Genomic DNA, 24,045 nt, shown 5'->3' on the forward strand with positions numbered 1-24,045 from the left:
TCCAACCTTCTCTGGGTCCTGGGAGGAGGCTGAGCTCTATGGGTATCAATAGGCTCCTTGTCCTCTGGCTTTTGACTGGAGGCCTCCAAGGGGACACACAAAGAAGATGAGACAGATGGAGGAGAGATAGGCTGCTTTCTTCCATCTCAGTGCTGTGGTCTGAAGAGGTCTACCATCCCCCCTTCCCTGACTCTGCCAGCCCACCCCACGGTCCAAAGGGCTTCGGCAACACTGGACTTCCTGCAGCTATATCAGGCCTCGGGTGATCCTCACTCCCTTTGCTGCTAACCCCTGGACAATTCACCTTCCCTGGTTGGTGCCTAAAACCATGTTCTTAAGTAATTCCTTCATTAAATTATCTGGGAATAAAGTCTCACAGCCACAGGTGCCTTCTGTTTATTGCTTGGACCTTGTCTAACAAACCTTCATCCTAATTGAACGTTGGGTTCAGGGATGAGGCATGTAAGAAGTGATGCTATGGTCAAGGGCATAGCAGGTCTCAACTGAAGCATTCTAATGGCCATCCCCATCCTTTCTAAGGGCTTCTCAGGTGGCACAGTGATAAAGAATCCACCTGCCAATGCAGGAGATGCAAGAGACATGGGTTCAATCCCTGGGTCAGGGAAGATCCCCTGGAGGAGGAAGTGGCAATCCACTCCAGTATTATTGCTGGGGAAATCCCATAGACAGAGGAGCCTGGTGAGCTATACTCCATGGGGTCACAAAGAGTTGGACATGCCTGAGCACATACACATCCTTTCTAATAAACATACAAGCACACAATGCGAGCCAAGCACTGACTGGTCCCAAGTACTCAGAGAAGTGGAGTCAACCTTCTGTTAACAGAAGAGGAATTCCATCATCTCCACTAGCTTTGCTCATAGTGATGCTTCCTAAGGCCCACTTGACTTCGCATTCCAGGATGTCTGGCTCTAGGTGAGTGACCACACCATCATGGTTTTCTGGGTCATGAACATCTTTGTACAGTTCTTCTGTATATTCTTGCCACCTCTTCTTAATACCTTCTGATTCTGTTAGGTCCATACCATTTCTGTCCTTTATTGTACCCATCTTTACATGAAATGTTCCCTTGGTATCTCTAATTTTCTTGAAGAGATCTCTAGTCTTTGCCATTCTATTCTTTCCTTATTTCTTTGCATTGATCACTGAGGAAAGCTTTCCTGTCTTGCCTTGCTATTCTTTGGAACTTTGCATTCAAATGGGTATATTTTTCCTTTTCTCCTTTGGCTTTTGCTTCTCAGCTATTTGTAAGGCCTCCTCAGACAACCATTTTTCCTTTTCTCATTTCTTTTTCTTAAGGATGGTTTTGATCACTGCCTCCTGTACAACGTCACGAACCTCCATCCATAGTTCTTCATGCACTCTGTCTATCAGATCTAATCCCTTGAATCTACTTGTCACTTCCACTGCATAATCGTAAGGGATTTGATTTAGGTCATACCTGAATGGTCTAGTGGTTTTCCCTACTTTCTTTAAGTCTATTTGAAATCCTAAAAGATGATGCTGTGAAAGTGTTGCACTCAATATGCCAGCACATTTGGAAAACTCAGCAGTGGCCACAGGACTGGAAAAGGTCACTTATCATTTCAACCCCAAAGAAAGGTAATGCCAAAGAATGCCCAAACTACCGCACAATTGCACTCTTCTCACAAACTAGCAAAGTAATGCTCAAAATTTTCTAAGCCAGGCTTCAACAGTACGTGAACCATGAACTTCCAGATGTTCAAGTTGGATTTAGAAAAGGCAGAGGAATCAGAGATCAAATTGCCAACATCTGTTGGATCATTGAAAAAGCAAGACAGTTCCAGAAAAACATCTACTTCTGCTTTATTGACCATGCCAAAGACTGACTGTGTGGATCACAACAAACTGTGGAAAATTCTTCAAGAGATGGGAATACCAGGACACCTGACCTGCCTCCTGAGAAATCTGTGTGCAGGTCAGCAAGCAACAGTTAGAACTGGATATGGAACAACAGACTGGTTCCAAATTGGGAAAGGAGTACATCAAGGCTGTATATTGTCACCCTGCTTATTTAACTTATATGCAGAGTACATCATGAGAAACGCTGGGCTGGAAGAAGCACAAGCTGAAATCAAGACTGCCAGGAGAAATATCAATAACCTCATATATGTAGATGACACCACCCTTATGGCAGAAAGTGAAGAAGAACTAAAGAGCCTCTTGATGAAAGTGAAAGACGAGAGTGAAAAAGTTGGCTTAAAGTTCAACGTTCAGAAAACTAAGATCATGGCATCTGGTCTCATCACTTCATGGCAAATAGATGGGGAAACAAGGGAAAAAGTGACAGACTTTATTTTGGGGGGCTCCAAAATCACTGCACATGGTGACTGTAGCCATGAAATTAAAAGATGCTTACTTCTTGGAAGAAAAGCTATGACTAACCTAGATAGCATATTAAATAGCAGAGACATTACTTTGCCAACAAAGGTCCATCTAGTCAAGGCTATGGTTGTTCCAGTGGTCATGTATGGATGTGAGAGTTGGACTGTGAAGAAAGCTGAGCACTGAAGAATTGATGCTTTTGAACTGTGGTGTTGGAGAAGACTCTTGAGAGTCCCTTGGACTGCAAGGAGATCCAACCAGTACATCCTAAAGGAAATCAGTCCTGAATATTCACTGGAAGGACTGATGCTGAAGCTGAAACTCCAATACTTTGGCCACCTGATACAAACAACTGACTCACTGGAAAAGACCCTGATGCTGGAAAAGACTGAAGGTGGGAGGAGAAGGGGACGACAGAGGATGAGATGGTTGGATGGCATCACCGACTTGATGGACATGAGTTTGAGTAGGCTCCAGGAGTTGATGATGGACAGGGAGGCCTGGTGTGCTGCAGTCCATGGGGTCGCAAAGAGTCAGACACGACTGAGTGACTGAACTGAACTGAACTGAACAGAAGAACAAAAGGACATTTCAAGAGAGATTAAACAACTTGCCCAAGGTTACAGGGTGAAGGGCAGGGGACGGACTCCAATCCAGCTTGGTCAGAATCTTGCCTCCTCCCCCTCACCTCATGTCCAGAGGCCTCTGATACATTCAAGAGTTGATGTCATGGCCAGCTAGACCCCAGCGCCTGAGAGAAAAGCTTGCTGACACTGAGAAGGATGTCAAAGCTGCAGTTTTGAATCACCCTTTGGAGCGCTGTAGGCATTTCCTGGCTGTAAAGCCCGTGGTGGAAAAGGCAACTTTGGAAGATATTCCAGGGACAAACCTCAAGCTTATTTCTCAACTCCTCAAGAGGCCCAGAGCCTGTTCTGCGGCTGACAGAGGAACTGTCGCCTGCTCACTGCCCCTGATGTAATGAGCACCGTGGAAGAGGGCTCGACTGGGATGCTAAACAGCCATAAATGACATTGTCACCAGCCTTCATAAGGCACAGTGACTCACAGCTCTAATTAAAATGCTGAGGGAAAAATGTAAAGAAAGGCTGCCATGGAAAAACAGTGACATTCTGCTAAACTGCAGGATTATTTTCTTCCAGGAAAAGAGGTGCTTATGAGTGTGTGTGTGCATGCATGCATGCGTGTGTACGTGTGTGCATGCATATGTATTAATGGGTGTGTGTGTGGGGGGATTGGAGATGGGGAGGCTGAATAGTATTCTCTTAAGAAACTTGGGTAATTTTAATACAGAACAAACTCTAACTAAAGCTATTCTTGCCACCCAACTTTTTCTTTTGAAATATTTAAATACAGAAAATTTAAAAGGATAATGCAATAACATCTATAAGCTTTCCAACTATATTCAACGGTTATTAGCATTTGCCATATTTGCCCTGCCTATTGTATCTATCATCTACCTATTGATCGACCCATCCGTTCATCCATCATCTCTTTGACTCTACCTACCTACCTATCTATCCATCCATTCATCCACCCATCCACCTCTCTTCCTACCCGTATATCTGTATCAGTTATCTCCCATCTCTATCATCTTTGCACTGAACCATTTGGAAATAATTTGCAGACGTCATGATGCCTCAGCTCTAAATTCTTAAGCGTGCACATCCTAGACAAACCTCACAGCACCATCGTTACACCTAAAGATACTTGAAAATTTCACCAAATATTCAGCTAAAGTCATGTTTTAAATAATGGCAACCGAAGTAGTAAGTCCAATAGCTACTGCTCAGGAGAGAAGAGTCAATCTACTGCACAGAAACAGGCTGTCAGGGGTTTCTTGAACGGGAAGATTTTTGGCTTCATGGCTGGGTGCCGTCATCACAGTTTCAAGGTGAAATGCACAGGACATGATGCTTGACTTAGATGCCAGTTTAGAACTGCACAAGAAACCCAGTGTGATTACACGATATTATTTTAAAAAAGAGGCCCCCTCCTAACGAAATCATCACGTAACTTCATTCAATGCAACCTCCGCTTTTAACAAAATGTGGCTCCCAATGCCTTCCTGCTATTTCTGAAAAGCAAATGAACTCTTAAAAGCCCAATGAGGTAGCACTGGTAGGGAGATTCAGAAAGAAATATTGTAATTTCTGAAGGCAAGTCTTGAAGAAGATACCCCCAAGAAACCCTGGACATTGAAGGCAGTAGTTAAGAAAACAACCTTTATCTGTAAGTAAATGTTGTGCCTATTTGTTAAAAAATAATAATAATAAAAAAAAAACAAAAATAGCAAGCCTCCAAATTCAATCAGTCTCATCTTTTTGGAACACACATTGTGAGAAATCAAGGGATTTCAGTTCAGTGATGACCATGATATTAGGAGAGAAATGACAAATGAAGGTCTTTGCAGCTAAGACTTATCTTAATAAACTAGCACGGACATATTATTGACTCTTTCTATTACCTGAGTTCTGGTACATGAATATAATTGGTTTTCATTTGCCTTATTGAATATTCCAAAGAGACTGCTTCAGAAATCAAAGAGAAAAGCCTGCCCAAAATATGTCAGTGGCTATCGAATACCATTTTGATTTATCCCTGTGGGTTACATTTTTATGCTTAAAATTCCTGGAATGAAATACAGCACAATGAAATCCACATGGCTATTTTCATGACCAAATAGGAAGGATTGCTTGTATCGCCTGCCCTGTTGCATTCCAGTTACTGGCAAGTGGATCCCTTTCTTGGGCTTCAGGAACTGCTTGGGGGTACAGACGGTGTCTTCCACTCCTTTTTGCCCCAGACTGTCCTATAGGTTCTGGATCAGAGCTGGGAGCTCAGAGTTTGCTTCTCAGATGAAGGAGCTGCTGCCCCGACCCTTGTTCATGACAAGAAATCCTTTAAGTGAGAAACAGTGTCTGCTCAACAGTATTTAAAGTCAGGCAAGCTGTCTGAGTTCACAAGCTCCTTTCCTCATTCCTACCTGCAACTGGGTCCCAGACAGACTCATCTTTTCAATCCCCCATGGGGGCAAGTTAGTGGTTGGGCTTGGAATAAAGAAGAGAGTCCTGAGTATTAATGCTGGTGGGCACAGTTCCCAGCAGCAGCACTTTCTAGGACACTCCTGAAAATCAGGGGAATTTCTTTCAGGTGCCTTTAGCCCACGCAGAAGCATCTTGCATGGTCAAAGAAAAGGTTTCTGTTTTCCGGGGATCCTGTTTGAGAAGAGGTGACCTAATGGACATACAAACAAGAGGTGGGGAAAAAGAAGACACTTCCCAGGCTGAAAATGGAGACTATGCCCCTGCAAAGGGCATCTGCTTTCAATCCTAACAGAACCATTCTTTTTTAAGGAACTGTCAGCAGAAATCACAAATGCCACTGATGGACAAGAATGTTTTTCTTGGGTGAGGCACAGAATGTAAGGTGGAAAAGATCTTGGGAGGAAGTTAGTCCAGGGTTCATACACAGAAATATCTCAAAGCAGGCAAGTAACACAAACAGTATTTAATGATAGGGGTCTGTGACCTAAAGGTGAGAAAAATGACCAAACCAAAGCAAAATGCAAACCGTGTGCCGGCCAGATAGAATGTATTTGCATGTTTCTGAATGGAGTTGCCCTTGAATTCCAGCTCCTTCATTTCACAGATGAGAATACTGGGGCTGAGTGAGGGGAAGGGCAGGGCCCACATCAGCTAGCTAACTAAAAGGTCTCTCTTTTTTGCATTTCTTCTCTTTGATCATTAACTCAGCTCTGATGCTCTCTGTCCCCTTTCAAGAACTGCATTTACACCACCTCCCTGAATCCTTCCAACAACCCCATGCAGTCGTTATAACCTCTATTTACTGACGACAGGCCTGAGGTTCAGAGAGGTTAACTCACTCACCCCGAGTCACAGAATCCACAAGTGCCCGAGCCTGGCATCAGACGCTTTCCCAGATGACATCCTCATTTGATTTTCCTCTGCCTTTCGACCTGGCTGCACTTGACTCAGTTTGGTATCGGAGACCCTTCCACTGAGCAGGTGCTACACATCAGACAGCTACCAGTTCTGAGGTCACCTCCTCTGTGAAGCCTTCCTTTATACCTCGAGTCACCCGTCCCGAGCGCTGCAGCAACATTTCACCTCTCTTGTCAAACCTTTGAGCTTGGTATAGGGCTGGTCTAGTGCCCACTACCCAACCAGACTGCAGGCTGTGTCAGAGCAGGGCTCGCACCACCTTAATCCAAGCACCTGCCCTTGGGGCCGGACTCTGGGTCTGCCATTTAGCACTCATCATTACACATTTGACAAATGTGCTGACGTCTGCCGCAGAACCACAAGAACTGCTGCTCATCTCTGGCTGATCATTGCTAAACACAACTATGCCAAGATCCACGTCCGCTGCACCCTGTCGGCTACACTCGCACTGGGGACTGAGGGACGTTTTCTGTTGAGAGATCCTTTTCATTTGGTAGATTCACATGGACTCAATTTTCCAGCATTGCAGGACCCTGCTCACCATTCTCCTTCCCTAGGAATGGGCATGTAAGCGGCATAAAGGGATATGGGACTTGCAAAGCTGGGGTGGGGGCTGACTTGGCTGCTGAAATGAGCCCAAATCAATGGCTTTGGTGAAATCAAAGATAGGTAGGTAATAGGTAGACAAGGTTTATTAGCTCCTGTGATTACCTGGTTCCTAAAGTCATACCCACTAGCTCACTTTAAAAAGGGGATTTCCTCTTTGAAAGGACAAATGGATCAACCGAAAGGGCTAATGCCCAACATTAGACGAGGACTCGGGGCTTCGTGCACAAGGTCAAGGTGGCCGGGCTCACACTCAGTCTTTCCTGAACAGTTTATCCAACCAAGATGACAATCGGGAAAGAGACGGGATTACATTTCCTTTCAGTACTGAATCTGTAGGGCTTCTTTACACTGAAGTGAATGTGGCGTTATCATAAACAAGCACTGGGCAAAGAGCCAAGACACTGAGGTCCTATCCTAGCTTTGTCAATTCTGTGCTGTGTGACTTTCAGCAAGTCCTGTATCTTCTCTGGGCTTCGGATTCTTCATCTGTAAAACAAGGGTACTGGACAAGAGCTGAGGGCACTGGAACCTCATGGAGAAATCTCGTTAAGAATACATAAACCGCATGTCTCCCCTGGGGATATTGATTAAGGAGCTCTGGGGTGGGACCTGGCATCTCTGCTTTTGCTCAGTTCCTTGGTGGATTCTGACGCTGATGGTCCACTGGGCTAATGTTTGGCATCTACCGGATTAGATATGCCCAAATGCTGTCCTGTATTAGAATGAGGGAAATGGTCATGTTTACAGTTGTTGCAGTCTTCATGTTTTTAACTATGTAAACCCACCCTGACCAGTGGTGGGAAGAATGCCTGGCCAGATGAAAATTACTCCCGGAATGATGCCAGATTCAACTTCTGAGTGTTCTGGTTTCTAATAGGAAAAGGCTCCAGTTCTAAGGGTCATGATTGTTGCCTGCAGCTCTCAACCACATTCCAAGGCTCATCATGGCATGTACAGACCCAGGAACCTGAGTGACAGGCAACATAAGCAGTCTTGTCATGAAGACACCTCACAACATACACTGAGGAAGGCAGCCCAGCTAGACCCATGTGGGCTCACAACACGTGGATGAACTGACCCCCAAGTCTCCCTGTGTGGAAGGGAATCAGCAAGCCCCCACCAGTGGGAGGGAAAGTTTTTGGATAACTGCCTGGTGGTACCTTGGACAGCTCCCTGTGGCTCAGCTGTGGAGACCCTCAGAGAGCAGCCTACCCCACCACACAATTCCTAGCCTCTCATTCGTTCTGGTGAGGTCCTTCCCCAAAGGGAAGATAGAGCCTTTGGGGAATGGGGAGGGTCGAGGAGGTGGCGGGGTGGAGCTGGCTTTGGCCATTTGGGGAAAATGAAGAACAGGCAGGAAGAACAAGCAAACAGCAGGCTGATCTAGAAAAAACATCAACACTACGGGCCCCAAACGGTGCCACAGACTTCCCTGTTGGGTTCTTCTATTATCACCAATCTTGGCATAAAACTATTTTTTCCAGAACACTTGTCACATACCTTTTCACAAAATCTTCAGAACAAGCCCTTGTGTAAGTTATTGTTCTCATTTTACAGATAGTGGAACGGAAGCCCATTATCAGGTTAAGTGATCGGCCAGAGGTCACACAGCCAATGGAGTGAGCTAAGCTTGGCCTCGATCAGGGGTCCTTACCAGATCTCTCTACTGTGCGGCCTGCTCCTCTCCATACATGGCTGGGATTTTGCGGGGAACTCACAATTTCTGGAGACGCAGTCAGGTCTCTGACTATTGGGGTAGCCTCTGGCTGTGCAGACGTATCAGGAAATGAAGCTGTGAGTGCTAAGGCAAGAGCACAGACTGCTTGTGTGCCCAGATGTGGGCAAAAGCCCCCCCAATTAAGTAACTAAAAAATGGCACTGAGGTCTCCAGTTGTGCCACTTACCAGCTAGATGGCTATGGGTGGGTCTCTTGGCTTGCCCTGCCTCAGTTTCCAAAGCTGCCAAATGGGTCAGATCACTGTGCTAGTGACCTGGGGGAGGTTTTAAGAGTATGCCTGGGCAGGGGGGCGGTAAACATTGTATGTAACAGCACCTTGAAGATGACACAGAGCTGTGAACCCTTTCAGGGGCTCCTAGAAATTGGATTGGTGGAAAGGACTGGGGTGATGGTGGTGGAAATGGTGGGGTGGAATGACTCCTTCTGGATACACGCCAAGCCTTCTCAAATCTGTCTGCTGAGATCCTGAGGGCAGAAGAGAATGGACACCACTCTGCTGCCAGCGAGGGCACAAGAAGGCTCCTTCCCTGTTTTATCTTAAATTCAAAATAACAATCGGGGGAAAATCGATGCTCCCTTGCACCTTTGTGAATGCAACCTGTTTGCCCCAATCCCAATTAGAGAAATGTACAAGAAAGAGAGCAGCTTTCCCTCATTCCTCTGGGGCCTGAGAGATCAGCTCCTTCCTTCTCTCTGCCAAGGTTCTGGACCACCAGAGACCAGACAATGTGTTCTGGGTGTCTTCCTAGCCCTGCACACACCTCTGCCCATGGACACTGTCTCCCCAGGTCGTTTGTGTGCTCTTCTGGGGTCCAAAGTCAGGGTTTGAGCTGGGCTATGTGATTTTTTTTAAGGTTCTCAGGACAGTCTCATGAGAAAGGTACTGTTTTCCCATTTTACAGACAAGAACACTGAGGCTTAGAGAAGTAAAGGGACTAACTTAAAACCATGGAGTAAGTAAAAAGTAAATCTAGGATTAGAACCTAGGTATGTCATTCCAAAGATGCCTGCCCTCGTTCTAGTGACTTCTGGGCCAAGCGCTTCTCCTTTCTGGGTGCCGCCCCAAGCAATGCTGTCTGAGTGAGCGCCCCCGCCACAGCGCCCGGGGGATGGAGGTCCCTAGAGCACAGCTCGGAGAACCCTATCCAGACAAGGACCCCTCGGGTGGCTTGGATCTCACAGGGACCCAGCTCTGGCTTTGACTACCTGGCAGTAAAAACTACCGCTCTTGGTGGTACACGGCCCAGCCCCGAATCCCTGCAGAGTGCGCCCCTCGCCCGTCTGGGAGCTCTAGAGCCTCTTTCCAGCAGGAGGCACAACTTTCCTAGGTTCCGGGAGCCGGAGCTTTTGCACCCCAATCCCGCCCGAACGCTAAAAGTAAGAGGTGCAGGCAGCCCCGCCGTTACTGGGAGCGCAATAAGAACCCTGGCAAAGTTGGAAGCCAGGCGGGAGCAACAATGTACCCCACCCAGGAGCACAACCCTCCCGACCTCGGGGCCCCCCACCGAGGGTGGCGAGCGATGCCGAAGAGTCCGCCATTACCGGGCTGGCAGTGGCCGTGCCTCTGCCGAGCCCGGCGCGGAGGAAAGCTGAAAGTTGAGATTGGGCAGGTGCAACGATCCCCGGGGACTGGCGTCCCCCAGCCTCCGGCTGCCCGCGGGGGGTAGCGCGCCTTGCCAAAGGGGCCGCCATTACCGCAGGCGCGCAGCTCGGAGCCGAAGCGTGCAGCGGAACGGGGACGCTGGTCCCTGCAAAGTTGGAGCGAGAGCGCAGCGGGCGCGACGATCGCTGGGACCTGAGCCCGCCGGCCTGGGGCTGCCAGCTGGGGAGGAGATCGAGGCCACCGGGACCAAGTTGGGACGCAAGCAAGCCCCCCATGCCCGCCCGTGAGCACTGGGGGCTGGGAGCCCAAGGGGACACCCAGGGGACGCGGGACGCCTGGGCCGAGAACTCACCTGCTGCCGAGTCGGGCAGTGCCGAGGCTGCCTCTTTGGTCTGCGCACCCGTCAGCCCGCCGGTCCGCGAGCCCGCCCGCCTCCTTCCTCCTCCTCCGTCTCCCTTCTCCTCCTCTTTCTCCTCCTCCTTCTCCCGGGCTCCTGCAGCCACCGCTCTCCCGGTTCCAAACCCTCCCGGTCCGACGCCCCGCACGGCTGTAAGGCGCCAGTCGTACCCGCTCACCTCTGGGTAGGAGCCGCGTGCATCCCTCCGCCTTCCCCGCCGCCTCTCCGATCCCTTCCCGCCCCCTCTCCCCGAGCCCCCACCCCTCCCCAAGTCCCCTCCCCTCTCTCCGCCCCTTGCGAACCCAAGTTCTGGACGGAGGCTGTGGGCTTCCCCGGCGCGGTGCCGGGGCGCCCCGCGCGCGCGCCCCTGGCTCACCCCGTCCGCCCGGCAGCCGCTCGCCGCCTGGCTGCCCCTTGGAGCAGCCCCGGGGCTAAGTAGCTCCTCGCCCAGAGGCCGGAAACGCGGCATAAATATGTAGGGGCAGAGCCGTGAGCTCAGCGAGGGTCGTGAGGGGGAATTTATTTCTTAATGTCCCTCCTTTATCCTATCATCGCTGAAACAAATTAGCGGTGACGTCCAACCCGGCTGGTTTATGGGTGCGGGGAGGGAGACGTCGCAACCCTCATTAAAAGAGCCGCTCTGGGCTCCAAAACATACATCTTTTATATAACCTAATTTCCATCTTTTTTCTATCAGGAAACACACACATACATACACACACACACACACACCCCATGACAATTTCTGGGAGCCTGGAGGGGGCTCAGTGTAGTAGCCACAGGGCAGCTCTCTTTGGGCAGAGAGGGCCCCGTGGAAAGCAGAGATGTTTATTTCTGCCTCTCCATCAGCCTTGGGGTAACGTTCCTCAGTGGGACAGTGGGATGCGCTGCCTTTCACTCTAGACAAGGCCAAAAGACACCCCAGCCTGAATTCTGGCTCTGGCTCTTGGGTGGGCAGACAGGAAGAGAGGGGGCCGGTGGTGGAAATGCTGCCTTGTTCTGGTCTTCCTCCCCTGAGTAGCGCTTAGTCCTGACAGCTGGCGAGGGGGAAGGACGGGAGGGCGCAGGCTTGCTCACCTGTGGCCTGGAAAAGCTGCAGGTAAACCTGCGGGTTGGAGATGCCCAGGGCTGGGCTGGGAGGAGGGGAGGAGGCAGAGAAGCAAGCTTTCCTTCCTTTCTTAGGGGCCCTAACATATGGGTAACCATATAAACCCGGCTCAAAAGCTGTCTTTTCCCGGGCAGATTGCAAAGAATTTTGCATTTCACTGTTGCTGCTGCTGCTCACACACTCTTGGGAAAATGGGAGAAAACCAGGGAAAGAGAATACACACACACACAGCACCTGGCTCTAGATGGCTTGAAGAGGCAAAAAGGAATCCCCCACTTTGTCACTAATAAATGCTTTTCTAATCGTTTTTCATATCAAGCACCAGGAGAAGGGGGTGTGACTTCGGGGGACAGAAGGAGGGGTGTGGGGATGAAGGGGGGGAAAGAGTGAAGAAGCTGGCAGAGAGGTGGCTGCACAGCCTTCTGTTTGTCTTCAACACACTGGAAGGAACACACGAGAGATTCCCTCTCAGCCCAGGGCTCTGCCACCTCCGGACTGTGCCACATGGCGCTAAGTCCAGAGCCTGTTTTCCCAGTGGTGAAACAGCCCCGGGGTCATTGTAAAGATGCCGACAGCCAGGTGATGCTGGCTGGGGAAGCTCTTGGCATAGAGCCTGGCATATAGTAAATGCTCAGTAAACAGTAGCCCCAAGTAATAATAACCACGATGAGAATCAGAACAGGAGCATAAAGGCTGGATAGGGTGTCCCAGGGAAGCATTCAGCCTGGGCCCAGCTTCCCCCGCCTGAACCATTTCAAAGTTGAGCGCTGGGCTTCAGTGCTACCAGAGTCAGACTCGGAATACTGCTCCCCTCAATTACCATGGCAACTGGGGAAAATCAGGAAGCCAGAGGAAGAGAAGCTGCTCTTCCACTGGGCTGGCCCTTCACCTGTTCAAAACAGCTACCATGTGCGTGCCTGTCATGTGGGGGTGGGGCTGGAGGAGACCCCAGATGAGGGGGGCACCTTCTTTTCTGGATCACCAGCTGCTCTGACTCGGGGAAAAGGGTGGTTGGTAGGAGACAGGCAGCCACAAGATGGTGAGGTCCAGGCCAAGGCTGGCTGTGCTTACAGAAGGCAGAGTTAGCCTGGGTTCAGGGAGAGGGGGACAGACCCCCCGGCCTCAATCCTGTCCTCATCAGCAGGTGTCTGAGAGCAAAGCACAGGCATGCAGGTCCTGAGATGGAGATTTGGGAAGATGGGCTTCCAAGTCCAGGGAGGGAGCCAGTTACCACCATGGGTTTTGTGAGTGAGTGAGTGTGTGTGTGTGTGTGTGAGAGAGAGAGAGAGAGAGAGAGAGAGAGAGGTAGTGAGAGAGAGGAAAGGAAGAGAGAAAGAGATCCTCCCCTTCCTCCCTTACTCTGGTTGTTTCTGTAGGGATAAGGGGACTAGTAACAGTACTAATTGCGGCAGAAAGGATAATGACTGTCTTGTATCGAGTATGTCTCATTTTGCCAGTCTTGAGCCAAGCCTTCTTTAGGTGTATCTCACTGAATGATCACAGAAATTGTAAGGGGTGATTGCTTTCTCTTATTCCCATTGTACAGAGGGGAAAGCAGAGGCTCTGAGAGGCAAAGTGACTCACTCCAGTTATCTGGTGGTAAAAGCAGCTATTAGCACTGGGCCATACTGACCTCAGAGTGAGGCTCTTCCTGCCTCCCCACCGCCGCCTTGTGGAGAAAGAGGGAGTGAAGATGTTGCTGTTTTTCAGGGTGGCAGGGGAGTGTCTGGCGTTTGGAGGCCCTCCTTGCTTGTGCCAGAGGGCTTCAAAAACTGGCGCTTTTAAGCCACATGGTGGCCCTCGAACTGTGCAGAGGGACTGCCCCCCAGACACTCCTCAGGTGTGGTACCCTGGGAAGTCTTTCCTCTTTCTATGCTGCTTGGAGCTTTCCCTCTAAACTGATTCCTCGGGACCCCCTTGGTGTCAGGGGAGATGCTGATAACGCTTCTCTCCCTTCACCCACAACCCCACCCAGAGCACTGTAGTGCTCAACAGCCGAGACCTACCCAGGGGTCAGCCTGGAGCAAGGTGTCCATAAATGGTCACCATGATAACGATTATTCTTGGATCTTCTCTCGGGCCCACACCCTCCACCCCTGTGTGCTCGGCAGGTGGGTAAAAGCCTTCTCCCGGCTGAAGCAAGGGCCATCCCCTCTACCTGCTCTCTGCCCCTCTGGACCCTAACCAGTCGCTACCCCAGCAGCTTAGAGGTGAGCCTGGGGGAGCAGAGGGCTCTGGGGTGGCCAAGGGGAGAAGAGGGAAGGAGGAGTTGGCCAGTGTGCTGCCACTAAGGGGGTAATACATTATCCAGGGCTAATGAAAACATAATTATCTTCTTTTGGCTGCAGAGAGGGTCTAATTTAATAGGCTGCGATCGAAAGGCATCTGCTGAATTCACCCAGCAGTGAAAACACTTGAAGGGCTGGGGCGGAGGGGGGACAGGGAGTGGGCAGAGCGCGGCTGGCTGGCAGAGCCCTGCAGCTGTGTCAAAGTGGTAGCTCTCCCAGGGGAGGGGAGCCTGGGGGCTGCAGGGCAGAGGCAGCAGAGAGGATGTGGCAGCTAACAGGTGTCCTCATTACAAGCTGGGGCTGCTTTCTTGCTCTCGAACTTGGACCTGTCCTTTGCCTCTCTGAGCCTCAGCTTCCCCATCTGTAAAATAGGGCTAATCCTGACTCCCTCCCATTAACTGGGAGGAATAGATGAGAAATGAGAGAGGAGTCCTGGTGCCTACTCAGTAAATATTTAGCAAAACCTCCCCCTCCCCTGCTGATTTGCTGGGTCGGTTCTACTTAGCCTTCTGGTCTTAGCATAAACAGCCCCTCTTTGGAGAAGACCCTGCCCCTCCCCTTTCATATCACAACACGCTTTAGAATGTTTGCTGGTTTACAGCTGGACTGTTACAGCTCCACAAAGGCACGGCAGGTCTGTCTCATTTGTCACCAGAAGCCAGTGCTTCTCAAAGCATGTTCCCTGGACCAGAGGATTCAGCATCTCCTGGGAATGTATTTGAAAGGCTAGTCCTTGGGTCCCGCCCCAGACCTGCTGAACCAGATACTCAAATGCGGGCTGGGTGCTCGGTAATTTGCCCAAACTCTCTAGGTAGTCCTGATCCATACTCAAGTAGGAGAACCTCTTCTTCAGCCCCAAACTCCAAAAAATGTTTGGTTGAATAAATGAATGAAGAGCTTGCTAGGGTCCAGCTATAACAGCCTTACCTCCCTTATTGGCCATCAGCTGCATACCAATCCACCCAGGGCCCCTGATTCTGGAAGAGAATTCAGCTTTCAGGCCTGCTGCTGGGGTCTTGGCTGGGGAAGTCGCTCAGATGTGCTTGTGAAGGATTGTGCCCGGCGGTCAGTCTTGAAAAGTTAGAGAGGCCCCGGCACTGCGGCAACCTTAGATGACTGTCCTCAACCTTGGGTTTTTACACAGGGAAGTCAAGGTCCAGGGAGGTCTGGCAGCTCATCCAAGGGCAACAGCCAGTTAGTGGCCCATCAGATCCCTGCCGTGGCTCCCAACTCAGGATCCCTGAGAGGGCTGGGATCCCTGAGAGTGTAGTCCTGGAGGGCCCAGGGGATGGCAGGTCAGCAGAGCCAGGGCACAGAAAACAGAGTTGTCTAGGAGCCTGGAACACCCGGAAGGTGTGAGGGTGTCACAGTCCCTGGGATGGCTGCTGTAGTCAAATACCCTGCAGACACTCGCAGGGTTCTGACAGGGAAGAGAGGAGGAGGAGCCCTTTAAGGCTTAAAGAGGCAGCCTGAGCATAAGACGCACTAGAGCATCTGACTCTCAGACTTGGCTTTGCCACTAGCGGGCTGTGTGAGTTTGGGCAAACCCCTTGGAATCTCTGGGTCTCAGAGGTGATCTTAACCCAAGGATAGTCAGCTCCCTGGAATCATATGCAAAATCAAGCAGAAGTGTATTTTTCTGGGGTAGAGGATTCATAGTATTAAGTGGTTTTTTAAAAGAAGGCTTAGAACTGGAAAAGGTTAATTGGAACTGAACCAAATGATATCTCGGGGCGCTTTAATGGGCAGAAAAAGGAGATACCATTGCTGAGAAACCTGGCGGGGAAGTTTGCCCGACACTCTTTGCCCTACGCAGCCTATTTGGCAGAGAGGCAGTTCTCCAAATGACCGACAGATGGCGCTAAACCTTCACTGTAGCTTTCCTGTTCTCCCCAAGACCTGCCAGGTAGGTTCTGGCTTCTGTTTACTCAGCTTTGGGGACCAGGGGCCTGGGTCCCTGCTCTGCCGGGCTGACTTGAGTGGGATGACAGTGCTGCGCACCTCTGGACTGTTTGTATCTCCTGGTTGCCACCCTGTCTTGCAGCGTCTGTCCACAGAGGAGGCATGGAAAAGGATATGAGTGTAGGGGCATTAGTGTGTAGGGCAGGGGTGAGGGGAGGTCTCTACCGGAGGAGACCACCTGAAGAATAGGAAGGGACCCTAAGTTTGGTGTTCATATCCCCTGCAACCCAAATATAGTCCCCGCTACACACCTGTGCTTCCCCATTCCAATTAAACACATCCCAACTCTCAGAACCCTGTAAAACTGGAGCGTCTGATGGTCTGTCACTGGGGTGTGAGGGGCCAAAGTATGTGCACCTTGAAGCCAGTGCCACTAGGGAACAGAGGAAGCTGGCTGGGTCAGAGACAGCAGGGAGTGGTGGGGCCTGGGGCTAAATGGAGGGAGTGCCCCCAACTAAAGGGCTTCACGTGCAAATGTTTTCAAAGCAACATTTTCTACCAGGCTAAACAGATTTGGCCCACCTGTGTGAGAACTTTGAGCAAGAAAATGGACTTCAGCACCTGAGTGGAGGTGTTTGAGTGCAAGGGAAGTCTTACTCAGAACAAAAAAAAGCAGAGATCCTTAACCTGTCAGGTACACAAAAATTGCATGAGATGAGGGCTACCGCTGCCTGGACTCTGCCTCCGCAGCTTATGAATCAGTAGGTCTCAAGAGGTGGTATTTTTTTAAGCAAACTCCTGGAGGAAACTGAGGCAGGTGGCCTTCTGGGCCCAAGTGGTCTACTCTGTGCCCGTCCGTCCACCCCAGTGAGCTGGGTGGGGCCTCATCCTCAGCCTGCAGGCACTCGGAGTTCAGTGACACAGCATCTTAGCAGCAAAGACACCCCTTCCCGATTCAAAGTGGCCCTCTCATAATTCTCCTCCTCCGCACCATACTGCAGACATGCACGGAAAGGATGACACACCTGGTCTTATTTCTAAGAATTGAGAAAAATTCTGAGACCAGTCCCTGGGAGAGGGCAATGGGGAGGTGGTAGAGAGAAGGCACGTGCAATTCCAGCTCGGTATTCCAGAGAGCTACCCAAAGTGGGGTCATGGCGTGTGACTTCTCATCTCCTGTGTGTGTGACCTTGGCCAAGGGGCCTCCCCTTTCTGGGTCTGTTTCCCCAGATTAAGGGGGTTGGACTGGAGCAGAGCTCCCTCCTGCGTTCCAGGACCTCCCTGGGGCTCTGCAGCAGTGTTTTGGGTGCTGGCAGTCATGCAAGTGGAGGGGCAAGGGTGTTGGGACTCTTCTGCCATTCCCGAGTTGACCTGCTTCTGTTCCGACTGTGCATCTAGCATCCTCCTTTAGCTTTCATTTGAAAAACAAATGCGAGCAACAGGCCCGGAAGCTTTCTGTGGCATCTTCCGTTGTCCATTTAATAGTCATTCATTATTTCCCCCTCTTTTTTTGTGGGCCATGGGCTGGGGCAACTGAGACCCCCATCCTATCCAGGCAGGATTTCTGGCTCCTGGAACACTCAGTCCAGTGGGGGAAATCAGACAAACACCCAGTTCATCAGCAGTGACAAGCCAGCCTACTGGTGAGCTGGCACCATGCCGATTGTACCTCCCCGAACCCCAGAAAGGGATCCTGCTGGCTTTCCTCTGACTTTTAAAGCCGTAATGAGAGAATCCACTTCCTTCTCCCCAGCCTGACAGCCCAGAGTTTCATTAGCATCATGTGCTTTGGCATTTGATTTATTCAAGCTGACACTCAAGCAAACTGTCTTATACTCCTCTCTAATTGTGGGGAAGGGAAGAGTCTGCAAGTTTATGGTGTGACTTCAAAGCTTCAGAGTCAGTCTTGGGTTTTGCTACTTGCTGGCTGTGTGACCTTAGGCAGGTTAATTACCCTTTCTGAGCCTTGGCTTTCTCCACTGTTAAAAATGGGGACAATGATAGTTCCTACTTGATAGGATTGTGCTGATTAGATGAGACTGTGCTTGTGAAGTCCTTAGTAAGCACAGTCTTTGGCACTCAGTACAAGTTCAGTTAATTGTAGTTCCCCCTCCTTTTGAAACTATTATTATATTATATATTATATATATTATATTGTGTTCTTATCTTATCTTATCTTATCTTCTGTTTTGAGATTAGAAGCTCTTTGAGGGATTTGGGCTGTATCTGAATCCATTTCTGATGTTCTCCAATATGCCTAGCCGTTTGCTGGCACATTCTAGGCACTCAATAGCTGCTGCTGCTACTAAGTCGCTTCAGTCGTGTCTGACTCTGTGCGACCCCATAGATGGCAGCCCGCCAGGCTCCCCTGTCCCACTGGAGTGGGTTGCCATTTCCTTCTCCAACTCAATAGCTAGATTTATCTACTTGCATGGAGGAATCAGGAGAAATTCTGTTACAGTGGTTCTCAAAGTCTTGTCCAGCAGTGTGAGGATCACCTGGGAGCTAGAAATGCAGATTTTTCTGGACCCATCTCAGACTCACTGACTCAGCAGCTCTGGGAGGTTGTGGGATGGGGGTGGCAGTCTGGCACTTTGGGTTTTTACAAGCCTCCAGAAATTCTGATGCATTTTTAAGTTTGAGAATCTCCTTTCTACACTAATGACTTTCAAACTTGTTTTAAAACTTAGCAATATTAAAAAAAAAGTTCCAAATGAAATCATATTCAGAAGTCAAGATATAATAGGTGAAAGAGAAGTACTTAGGAGTCACGGGGCAAGGCAAGACCCCTGCCTGCGTATCCTCCTAGGAGTCCTCAAACATTTAAGACTTCTGGAAATAGAGTTGAAGAAGCACGGCCTTACGATTTTTCATCCTCCTACTCATCACCTACCCGCCCATCCATCCACCCGCTCATGCATCCGTTCGTACACTCAGTATCACTTAGCACTTACTACATTTCAGCATTTCAATATGTTACCTCTCACCTCCTTGGTAAGTGGCAGAGCCAGGATTTGAACCCAGCAAGACTGGCTCTAGGGTCTATGCAATTAACCATTACATGATGGTTGCTGATATTGAGAAAGAAATGGGAAGAAGGAGCAGTTCAGGGCATAGAAAGATAGGATAGCAACTGACAAATAAGCTAAACATCACTTCTTCAAGATCACCATGGTTACCATTTCCAGAGCACTTCCTATGGGCCAGGCTAACCCTCCTTCATCTTCACAGCCACCTGGCAAATTGGATGTTACTGGCCTACTTTCTGGGGAAACTGAGGCACTGAGAGGTAGAATTACTTGCTCAAGGACACACAGCTAAGCAGTGGCAACCCCAGAATTTGAACCTAAGTTTGTTGGACTCCAACCCCCATAATCTTAAGGGGATTAAAAAGGTGAAGGGGAAGCCTTAGAAAATTGGAGTGACCTCAGGGCAAGGGGGTCTGTTGACTGGGTTTGGGGACAAGGTTGGGCTGACCCAGCCTTGGAGCCAAAGAGAAGACAGAGAGACAAAGAGGATGAGTGAGAAAATCTGGGCCCTTCCTGAACTTTCTAGCCTAGAGTACCCACATCACGGTTGTATCCCGCCAGCTGACGATATGAAAAAGTGTGTTGCCACTGGAGCCAGGTGGTGGTGGTGGTTTAGCCGCTAAGTCATGTCCAACTCTTGTGACCCCATCGACTGTAGCCCGCCAGGCTCCTCTGTCCATGGGATTCTCCAGGCAAGAATATTGGAGTGGGTTGCCATTTCCTACTCCAGGGGATCTTCCCAACCCAGGAATCGAACCTGGGTCTCCTGTACTGCAGGCAGATTCTTTATCGACTGAGCTATAAGGGAAGCCAAGTGAGACTGGGCCAAATCCTGGCTCTGTCTCTTGCTGGCTGTATGACCTTGGGCAAGTTACGTAACATCTCTGAGCCCCAGTAACGACTTGCCTTTCAAAACTTTGAAAATCATGTTAACAAACAAGGCACTTGGGTAGGCAGTAGGCATTCACATAATGCCCTATTGCCAAATGCCATTCATTGGTCCATTCACTCAGTAAATACTGACTGTAGCACTTGCTGTCAGTGCCCCAGCCAGACCACCTTGGTGTCCACCACTCATTCCCCTATGTGCTCACATCCCAGCTTCCAGCTGTCAGTACCTGCAATGCTTTCATAGAGGAAATAATGGGAAATTAACATCCCCCACCGCCTGGAGTGCCTTTAACCAATACCTGATAGCAGTTGGAGGACTTCTGCTCCCTTGACCCCCGAGGAGGGTAACTTTGAGACATATGGTCTACACTGGCTCCCAGGCGGTTCAGCTGCGGTCGCCTACAGTGGTAACTTACTAGATAGCGCCCCCTTTCCTGGCTCCTCCCCTTCCCCATCCCACCTGCACTCTCTCCTCTGGGTGTTTCCTGGGATTACCTCCTGAAGAAATTTCCTTGTATTCCAGCACCTCAGGTTCTGCTTCTGGGACACAAAACCTCAAACAAAACTGAGACATTGATTAAACCCCTACTATGTGCCTAGAGGAACCTATGCCATCCTATGCCTAGATGAACCAGGCAGGGTCCCTGCTGTCAGCACACTGCCTACCGTCAGGCCATCAGAAAAACAGAGGATAAAAAAGCCTGTAAAGATTGAACTGCTTTCAGTATATGAAGCCCCAGAATGTTAAGGCCTCTTTCTTAGAACACGTCCAAGAATCACAATTATTTTTCTCCAGTCTTTCCCTGATGACCCAATGAATAAGCATTCTGAGGCCAGAATCCACATCTTGTTGCTCATTTCCTACTCCCCTGCAAATTGCCTAGCCCAGGGCTTGGCATTCACTTATCTGATAAAAATTCAGTGAGTACCCAGAGTATGTTCTAAGATGTGGGGACACAGCCAGCAGTGAGAAAAAGAGACCGGTTCCTAGCCCTCACGGAGTTGACCAGATGCAAGCAAGTAAAGTGGAGAAGGAAATGGCAACCCACTCCAGTATTCTTGCCTGGAGAATCCCATGGACAGAAGAGCCAGGGGGCTACAATCCACAGGATCACCAAGAGCCGGACATGACTGAAGTGACTTAGCACAAACAAGTGAAGGCAAACATAAGATAAAAGCGCACGAGCAGACAAAGACTATAACGTCATTCTGTGACACATACGATGACAGAGACAGCAGGGCAAGGAGGAGATGGAGAGGGAGCTGGGGCAGGGAGAGCGTCTTGGAGGACGCGCAGACCGCTGGTGCTCAGCAAAGGTTGCTGAACACAGGAAGTACAAGCCTTAGCTTTTGCGGTCAATGAGTAACACCACAATGAGGAGAGCATCTTCAACACAGAAAACCGTTCCAAGCACTTCAAACCCCGCTGACCCCTCTCTGAGTTGATGCCACAGGAAAGATTTCAATGACTTCATTCAGAAATCTGTTAGGTCCCCAACACAGACAAGTACTTGGGCCAATTAACACCCCCGAGAGGAAGGCAGCCTTAATCAATATGAGTAGGAGTGCGGCCAGAATCAATGAGGGGCTGTCTGAGGTCTTGGGAAACCACACGGCACTGGACAAGCAGGTTCTGGAACAGTTTCTGCAGGAAGTCTCATGACCATGAAGTGGCTAAAACCAGCAGCAGTGAGTCCTCACTGCCAGCTTCCTTGGTGCTGGGCACATTGCTAAGAGTATCATAAGGGCCACACCTGTTGGAGGCTCACACAGACCCTGTTTGCTGCTGATGTTTATTCACTAAGTTATGTCTGAATCTTGCTGACCCCATGGACTACAGCCTTCCAGGTTCCTCTGTCCAAGGTATTTCCCAGGCAGGAATACTGGAGTGGGCTGCCATTTCCTTCTCCAGAGGATCTTTCTGACTCAGGGATTGAACGCAAGTCTCCTGCATTGGCAGGTGGATTCTTTACTGTCTAAGCCACCAGGGAAGCTCAAAGACCCTGTTAGGTGGCTACTATCATAACCTCATTTTCCAGGGGAGGAAATAGAGGATCAGATGAGGTTAAGTAACTCGCTTGGGGTCACGCAATGACAATGTGGTTTGTTAAGGGCCATGAGGGGGGCTGCTAGTGGGAGCATAGAGGAGGTGTGCCTATCCAGTCTGGGATAAAGGAACTCCTATGTCTGTGGGTATAATTTCTGAGTTGAGGTATGGAGAAGGTTGAAGTTGATGCAGGAATGTTGGAAGGTAAGGAGGGAGAGAAACTCATTTCAGTAACAGGCAATGCTTGAAAGTGAGGGCACATTCAGGAACCTCTGGGAGGTAGAATTTTGTCAAAAGGTAGAATTAACCCCTTGGCTTATTTTGTGCAGAGAAGGCAATGGCACCCTACTCCAGTACTCTTGCCTGGAAAATCCCATGGACAGAGGAGCCTGGTGGGCTGCTGTCCATGAGGTCGCTAAGAGTCGGACATGACTGAGCGACTTCACTTTAACTTTTCACTTTCATGCATTGAGAAGGAAATGGCAACCCACTCTGGTGTTCTTGCCTGGAGAATCCCAGGGACGGGGGAGCCTGGTGGGCTGCCGTCTATGGGGTCACACAGAGTCAGACATGACTGAAGTGATTTAGCAGCAGCAGCAGCTTATTTTGTGTGGTTCAGGGTTTAGCCAGGTGGACATCACATTTCCGGAGCTGTGGTTTAGTGCTAGGCTGGCTGGCACTCCCGAGAAGGGCTGTATGGGTGGTGTGGGCGTCTTAGGGGTGATTCTGGGGGATTCCCTACTCCTCCTTCAGGTGGCAAGGTTATCCTTGCGCCCGTCTCCTTGGGCCCCATGGAGATCCCTGGGGTCAGCAATTGGACTCCACCATCCCAGCAGGATGAAGGCTATTCGTGTTGATTTTCAGATCAGCTTGTGGAGTCCACAGAGGTGATGGATGGTTAGGGGTGAACACAGCATCTGACAAGGTTGTGAGCATGTGCTGCCGCCCACACCCAGGGTGGCAGCCTCTCACCCAGGCCCTCTGAGGGTGCTGTGGACCACCCTGAGCAGCTTGATCAGTGGTCGTCTATGTATAGTCTCCAAGGCTCTGACTGCGCCCCCAAGCCCCAAAGTGCTTGACGTGACCTTCTCTTTCCTTCTGACAACACTCTAGTCTGAACTGCCATCTTCCTCACCTGGAACACTCCATCAGCCTCAAGAGGCTTTCTGCCCGCTGTGTTCCAGTCTCCCCGCACAAATCAGAGTCACCTTTCCAAAGTGCAAATGTGACTGTGTCAAAGTCTCCAGTGCCCTCGAGTGCTTAAAGCCCAGATTCTCTGGCATTCCTCGGTTCATTCATTTTTCCATCCCGCAAATGGTGACTGAGCACCACTGAGTCTTCTGAGGTCTGATGAGGTATTAGCCTCTCCACTGACTTGGCTGTATTGCCCTTTTGGTAGGAGTGAGTCTTGTGAGGACATCTCTTGCTTTTGTGGGCCCAGTTTTCACTGGGGAGTGCCCCCCTTTCACATACTGTCCTGGAGCCCATGAGGCACAGCTGTTTAGCCTTTCCTCAAAATCTTAGAGCTACCTTGAATTCCTCCAATACATTCCTTGTTTTGTCAGACTCAGTTGATGGTGCTTGAAACCAAAGAAACCCTGATGGGTGGGGCCACCTCTCCTCTTTCAGCCTTAAAGAGCTGTGAGCTGCCCGTAGTTTTCCCAGGTGCACCTGGACCCTTCTGTACTCTGCATGGTGCCCTTGGAGGCTGAGCCAATCAGCCGAGTCCCTTGCACCCAGCTTGCAGGGGGATTCAGCCAATGGAAAGCATCACACAACAGTGTGGGTGGGAGGACACAGAGGCTGGGTTTAATGCTCCTGGGTCCCTCCCTGAGGGCTAGAGGTGCAGTGGCCGTGCCCCTCTGTTAAAGGCAGTCTTTCACACACAGTTCACTCCCCAGGTCCTGTTAATGGCCCCTTCCTCTTACTCTTTGAGGCTCCCCCTAGTTTTCTAGGCTCCCCCTAGTTCAAACCAATCAATCTGAAAGGAAATCAACTCTGAATATTCATTGGAAGGACTGATGCCAAAGCTCCAATACTTTGGCCACCTGATGTGGAGAGCTAATTAGAAAAACCCTGATGCT

The 24,045-nt window shown here is 49.9% G+C and overlaps 1 protein-coding gene across 8 annotated transcripts in view; it reads right to left on the minus strand.

Annotated features, from left to right (window-relative positions):
* The window catches only part of NOS1 (nitric oxide synthase 1), a 196,462-nt gene that overhangs the window by 113,909 nt on the left and 58,508 nt on the right, over positions 1-24,045 (minus strand). Inside the window, exon 1 of one of the 8 annotated variants that reach the window (XM_070386109.1) lies at positions 10,652-10,683. The exons of the other annotated variants lie outside the window; for them this stretch is intronic. The gene's annotated coding sequence lies outside the window, so the exon portion shown is untranslated. Of the gene's footprint in view, positions 1-10,651; positions 10,684-24,045 lie in introns of those variants that run through there. 8 annotated transcript variants of the gene reach the window in all.

The sequence above is a fragment of the Bos mutus genome, chromosome 17, assembly GCF_027580195.1.
Source record: "Bos mutus isolate GX-2022 chromosome 17, NWIPB_WYAK_1.1, whole genome shotgun sequence".
NCBI classification, from domain to species: Eukaryota; Metazoa; Chordata; class Mammalia; order Artiodactyla; family Bovidae; genus Bos; species Bos mutus.